We start from the raw sequence: 7,282 nt of genomic DNA, 5'->3' as shown, positions 1-7,282 counted from the left end.
AATTCAAGTAAGCATCTTGTTTATATTGTTCTTCAGGTTTGCGACTCTCTTTTGAGTATTTTAATCCTTGTAACTCTTGGGTTAAAGTAGTATTCGTAGTGTAAGCGTGGTGCTTAGACTCAGTTACTCGTGGATATATCCTATATTCTGGATCAGTGGTAGCTCGCGAGGGTGACTCTTATAGCCTTATTGAATCCTTTGTAGTCCACCTCCCGTTTGTAGGTCTAGCAGGACCTTGTTACTATAGGAAACATACTCTGCTTGTGTTTTCTCTAGTAATATCCTCAGAATTGAACAATAGAAGACAAAGCTTACCGAATTTAGAACTAGAAGACCTTAGCAATCTTCTCTGTGCTCCTGTTATCTAGCTTGGTTGTGAAGTCGGGTTAAGTTAAGACTTAGTTATTCTCACACACATTCCTTTGGGTTTGATATAAAACTAGGTTACCTTCGGTGAAGTGCTACATCAGTATATTCCGTACGCTTGCGGAAGTCTGTGTGGATTATTTTATACCAACAAATCCATGGTTCACAAACTTAGTCCATAACAAAAATTCACACATCTCAAACTAACATCGAAGTTTCTAGTGAAAGTCTTTCAAACATAAACAAGTTCATGATAACTGATATGCGATGGTGCCACTATCATCACCCTGTTCAGACTGACTCCAATGAAGAGGACCCAAATACAACATCTTTGGGTCATGCACAGTGAAAGCGTGGCCACCCAAAATTTATCCATCTCCAACAGCGCAAGGGGAAGCCGGGCGTGGACGAGGCCACCACTGCCGGAGGGGATGGCGGCCGTGAGCGCGAGCGTGAGGCTAGGCGTGGACGAAGCTACCACTGCCGGAGGGGATGGCGGCCGTGAGCTCCACCGAGCGGGGCTCTGCCGGCCACAAGCGCGAGCACGAGCTCCGTCAGGCACGGACGTGAGCGCGAGCGTGAGCTCTGCCGGGCGCGGGTGCGAGCTCCGCTGGCCTCGGACCATCACTTCGCCTGCTTGCCCGTCGTCCGGCCAGAGCAACGCCATTCATGGCGAGCCGGTAGCCGGTGGCACAGCTCCTGCTTCGCCGGACTATAAAAGGCAACGCCCACAGCCTCTTTCGTGATGCCGTCACGCGCCACCATTGTCTTCTTCTTCAGTTCACAAATCCTCTCTCTCAGCTTCTCTCTCCCGAGGCGAGACTTGCTCCTGACTGCAAGGTTCTTTCATGTTCAACAAAGATTGACAAGGACACCAAGGCAACAAAAAAACCAACATAAACCAAGCGACCTGAGCTACACCACGCTCAACAGAGTTCCACCTACGTAGTAGAAAGTACCACCCCGCGACCAACAAGCAATGAGACGTTTGCGTGGTTCGGCGGTGCGGCTTGGTCGCGTCACGTCAATGCCATGGACTACGAGGCGATGTCCCTGCTGCAACAGGCTACTGACGCCACCCACGTGCACACGTCTACGTAGGAATGCAGGAGCACAGCAAGCAGTCACGATAGTCGAGGGGCAGACTGAAGGCTAAAAACTGACGAGTTACAGAGTGAGAAGACATAGAGCTACGGCGTGTGGATGGTGGCGAGACGGAGGGCTGCAGAGACAGCGGAGCAGCGCGATTGACTTAGTTTGATTGAGGAGGCAGGGGAGGTGGCCGAGCGGGGGTTACAATATGAGTTCTTAAATAGACTCTACGAAGTGCGAACTGCCGTGGGAAGTCGCAACGACAATACGGTTCTCTTTCTGATCTGTAGTGTGGTAAACATGCATAATGGAATTCATCCGATCCAGTCTTGCGTCGATCTAATTCCTAACGGAGGAGACACATAACTATTTAAATTTTACTGCATACGAAAGAAAGTCCGAGCATTGTAAATTTGGCCGGGCCGGACATATCTCACGTTATACAGGGAAACATGTTTCATATGAATACATTTGTTGAATCCCTAAAGGAAACAAATAGCAACAAAACACACAGAAAATCAAAAGCAACCGAAAATCAAAAGCTGCAGAATACACTATATATTTGAGGACAATTTCAAAAGCTAGAATACACTACATTTCAGGATACATTTCACAACGGAGGGAGTAATTTTTTTCGAACGAGGGATACATCCCATTTCCATTGCAAACGCACAGAAATACAGCAGAGTTTGAGACAATTTCAGAGTTAAACGAGCATACAGAAATAGACGCAGGACAGACTAAAGAGACAAGCTACCAACCAGCCACATAACCCAGCTAACGAAAGAACTTGTTCTAACAAAAGCATCACGTCGACATAGCGACGGGGTCTATGGAGGGAGTAATTCACTTTCGAAAAAACTGGACTTCTTGACGAAGCCTACAGTTCTCACTGCAATACAGAGCCCTACGTCCCCATCCATCTACAGTATTGCCATAGGCACCGCCTACGCAAGGAAGATCACCGCGCACCTGTGCCGGCGGCGGTAGCGACAACTGTCCCCACGTCGTATTGTTGATCACCTTGACGGCCGGGCGGCGGCACACACACACACCCGTTGTTGCTTAGCCACCTACCTGTTGGTCCGCCGCCGCCGCCCACCGCCTCCCTCTTCCTCGCCCTCGACCCGTCGCATGAACCGCCTCACAGTGTCGGCGGCGGCGGCACCGCCATTGTGCCTATAGAGCAATATCGGCGGCCAGATAGGACGCCAGATTGTGCCCGCCATCGGCGGCGCAGGCGAGCTCGTCGATGCATGCTGCGGGTTGCGCCTTTCGATGAACATGGCCTGTATCCCGGTGAGGAAGTAAGCCTCCGGGTTGCGGACTTGGGTCAGGCTAGCAAGGAGGGTGGTGAAGTTGACGGGGACGGCCCCCTCCTCCCGTGTCTCACCCGATCCAGTGCCAGACACCAACTGACGGCACGGTTGCAACAGATGCTGCGCATGGACGAGCAGGTCGCCTGTAGGCTGTGGAGGTCGACCATGGGAAAATATTAATAAGAAATTAATGTTTAATGATAAAATAATTGAAAATATTAATTCAAAACTTGAAACATTGTCTTCCTCTGTCAAAAATCAATTAAGTTTCAATAAAATGATTGAAACTCAAATTTCCCAAATAGCTGCCGCAATTCCTATCAATCATTCGGGGAAAATCCCGGGGCAACCCGAGAATTCCTCCGAATTTGTTCATGCAGCTGCAGACCAATGACAAAGGAAGAAGTCTTGCCAATGGACTGTAAATGTTGAGCCCTTGCTGAAGGTAAATCAGTAGTTATCTGTGAAAATTTAAAAATTCAAAAACTTGGAAATTCAAAATTTAAAATTTTGCTTCAAAATAAACTTTTTCAGAAAATAAAATAAAAATCATTTTCTGGCAGCTTAGATTTTTCTATTACCATTTCTTATTTTTAAAATTATTTATAAAAATCAAAATATAATAAAAGAATTTGTGGAAAATGAAAACCGAGAGTAAGAATTTGAACCTGAGGGAGGCACGAACGGGTAGCTCACCTGGAGAGCCGTTAGAAGCAACCAGCCAAAGGGGGGCAGAGTGGACCCACCTGGGGTGCGGGCGCACCCTGCCCAAGGCTGCCTGGCGCCGGCCCTTTGTAACACCCCAGGTACCACGCAATCCTGAGATGCTACCATAAAACGCTACAAAGTTGCCAAACTATTAACTTCAGCAATTTCTACACAAAAGACGAACACAAACGGAAGAAGAAACATATAAATAAATAGATATACGTGGTACAACAAGTGAACAATACAAGGGGAAGAGATACGCATGATTGTTATCTCAAAATACAAAAGATAACATCTACTATCTTTGTTATTTCATAATGCTACAATTGTTATGTGGTGATAAAAGAGTGCAAGAGGTGTTGCTAATCCCATCCCCTTCATGACAGCATTCATCATTAATAACCTGGAAGAGAATAAAGGGGTAAGATAAACTCAGCAAGCAACGACTATGAATATAGTCACATCTCACACGTGTTGAGTTATTAAATTTGAAAGGTAAATGAACATCCATAATGATAAGGAAAGTAAACATACAAATAATTTGCGCAACTCCATATTGTGGCGACTTTTCAAACGTCATCATAGGACTAGAGTATCACATCATCCAGGTATTGATATTATTCTCCAAAACGTCAAGTAAATGATGTATGCATGCTATGATGCAACTCCATTGAGAGTTTATGTTGGACGGTGCCAACCTCTCATGCAACTCCATGTACCGGTGCCAACCTCTCATGTAACTCCATGTACCGGTACTAGTCACTGCACGATGGCGGTGACCGGCCATTATCTCCATATGAAATGCATATATATGCTTATGAATGATCATGTATGCTTAACTCCATATTGCAACAAATAATGCAATAATCTGCAACCAACGTCATCTCTAGGCAACAAGCGACATCGACTTTGATAAACATATATCCATAATGATGTACAAATAGACAGGAATGAAGGTAAACCATAATATTAGTCTTGCATAATGTAATTTATTTTATTCAAAAAAATGCAAGATATGAATATAAGCATAGCATTAGCCACGCCCCTATGTTACTTGCCTTATACCAAGAAGCTGAGCATTGATGATGAAGACTAATAACACGTTAGGATCATACTCCTGGCAAAGATAAGTATTTGGAACACTCAATAAATTATACATTATATAAATAATAGATACCCCTATGCTTAGTCGATGGTATTTCCCACCTTTTCTAGTTGCAAAAGAATCTCTTAAAAACTGAATATACAATGCACAGAAGCCTAATACTCAGCATGTCTATTTCTGAGCGGTCAACTTGTCATTTTTTCAAATCTATTTTATACAACAGCAAAAGCAATGATCAAGCGCAGTATAAGCATCTACGTAAAATTATCTAAAACTTTTATATTCACCAAAATAATTATTTCGGACACTAACTAATTTAATCTAAGCTACAATCTGAACACGCTGGTTTGGAACATAGCATTACCCAGAAATTGCACAGATCCTGATTTATTGCAACGAATTTAATTTGTAAACAATCTACATGAAGGGAAAGAAATTGGATAAAACCAATTAGTTTATTCCCCTGACAAAAACCAGCCTATGAGGCCCTCAAACAAACGCCATGTCAGAACTGTATCTAGTATAAGAATAAAATACTGCGGCAAGATTATCCTAATCACCAGACCTAATCAAGAGGCAAAGTAGAGGACAAAAACGAAATTGATCTTTTCAGTACCTAAACGGAATCTCGATCTTGATGTGCCCGACCTCCTGCTACTGGCTTCTACGGACTTGGCCTTCACGTGACCTGGCTGCAATCTGCCCCTCGCCATCAAAAAAAGACTTGAGAAAGCAGCGATGGGAAGCACTAGCATGCGTGAGATTAGTTGCTTTTACATGGATCGGCAAGGAAACATCAGAGGCAAGAACGACCGGCTGATGGGGTTGTGCAGCGTCGCCACTGACTCTCTCGAAGCCGAAGACAAAACGATCAGAGAAACACAAGCATCGTGGGGATACAATAGGGTTAAATCTCCTTGGCTTCCCTAAGCGGACACTAATTGGGCTTATGTTATCTCCATGTTTAGCGTGTTGTTGTCTTGTTCGCCATGAGCAGGTTCGGGAGAAAGCTCTCCGGCATGTTCCGGAAGTCTGGGGGCGTGAGCTCAAGTCACTCCCGCGGAAACTCAAGCCGGCACCACTCCGAGCCCGAAGAAAGCCCGATGCATGAAGATGAAGAAATGGAGCCAACGGAAGAGCAAGCGCAAGAGCCAAGAGTAGAAAATGTCGATGCTCCGCACCTCGACTTGGAGGGAGACCGGGAGATGCAAGCATACAACCTTGTCAAGGACCGTGTGTTCATCCACACACCGGCATACGACCCCAACCTCCTCGCCAAGATAGGTATGGACACCGAGCTCGCTACCGTTTGGAAGGCCGTAGGATGGGAGAGAGTTGCTCCCGTTGACGAGCAAGGCTCTCGCATCCTAACCATCCAATTTTTATGCTCTTTTTTTTTTTGCAAGAAGTGGATAATGGGATTACTTTCCATCTTTTTGGGCAAGAACATTTTCTTACATGGAAGAATCTCTCTATTCACTTAGGCTTTAATTTAAAATGCTCAATTGATTTGAACCATTCTGTTAAAGGCTTTAATCGTCATGCATTTTGGAAATTGATTTCAAATCAAGATGTAGTTGGCAAGTTTCAACCTCATAATATGAATATTCATCACCCTACTTTGAGGTTCGTGCATCGTTGGATTGGCATGACTTTGATTGCTAGAGATGACATTCGTTATATTCATCATGCTGAATTACAACTGCTCTATGCCATTCTTAAAAAGACCAAAGTAGCTCCTGTGAAAGAAATATATCGCCATTGGATAGACACAATTAAAGCTTCCACTCCTATCTCTTGCACATCCCTTATAACTCGACTTGCCGCTAGCGTTGATGCATTAGATGGACAAAATGTGACATGCATCACCGCTCCAGGCATCATCGTTGACGAGCATTTCTTGATGCAAGGGCACCATTTGAAATATGATAATCAAGGAAATATTGTGTTCTATTTCCCGGGCTATACAAATGAGATCCCGTTACCTAACCAGGATCTTCATTTGTATAAGTCATCGGCACTCACCTTCACTCTTGTTGAGCAAGAGGAAGCATGCAAGAGCTCTGTTTCTCGCAGGTCTACACGGAGCAGGACAAGGCAGGAAGCTGGCAGTTCGCAGCAGCCACCGCCCACACCGACACCAACTACGCCACCGATGCCACACATGACGGGATGGCTCCCCGCCATGCACACACCTGGGTTTACTCCCGGGTATGGGTATGGTTTGGGATACGTCCCGCACCCACAGGAGGCAGGAGGGTCAGGGTGGCACGAGGCGGGGGGATCCAGGTGGCATGAGCAGCAGGGTCAGTCTTCTGACTCTGACGGGATGCCACCACCTGTCCCACCACGACAGTCCACTTCGCACAGTCTGGAGTTGGAGAGCATCAACACCCGCCTCGGAGGGCTGGAGATCCAAACTGGTGCGATTCAAAATACATTAAACCTCCATGTGCAGAACATAGCCCAATGGCAACAGCAGGCAAACCAATGGCACCACCAGCAGCAGCAGCAATTCGTGGACATCAACACGCTACTACAACAACAGCACGAGAGGCAGATGGCCTATTTACGGTCCATGGAGTACTACCCCGGACCTAGGCCATGAGCTAGCTTGGGGGAGGCGCCCCGCAGAGGTACCTTGTATCATAGTTATAGTATTTTAATTCCCACATTTATTTTCCGCATTTTA

This window comes from Miscanthus floridulus, chromosome 16, assembly GCF_019320115.1.
Source record: "Miscanthus floridulus cultivar M001 chromosome 16, ASM1932011v1, whole genome shotgun sequence".
NCBI lineage: Eukaryota > Viridiplantae > Streptophyta > Magnoliopsida > Poales > Poaceae > Miscanthus > Miscanthus floridulus.
The sequence above is the reverse complement of the archived record's forward strand: the minus strand, read 5'-3'. Positions refer to the sequence as shown.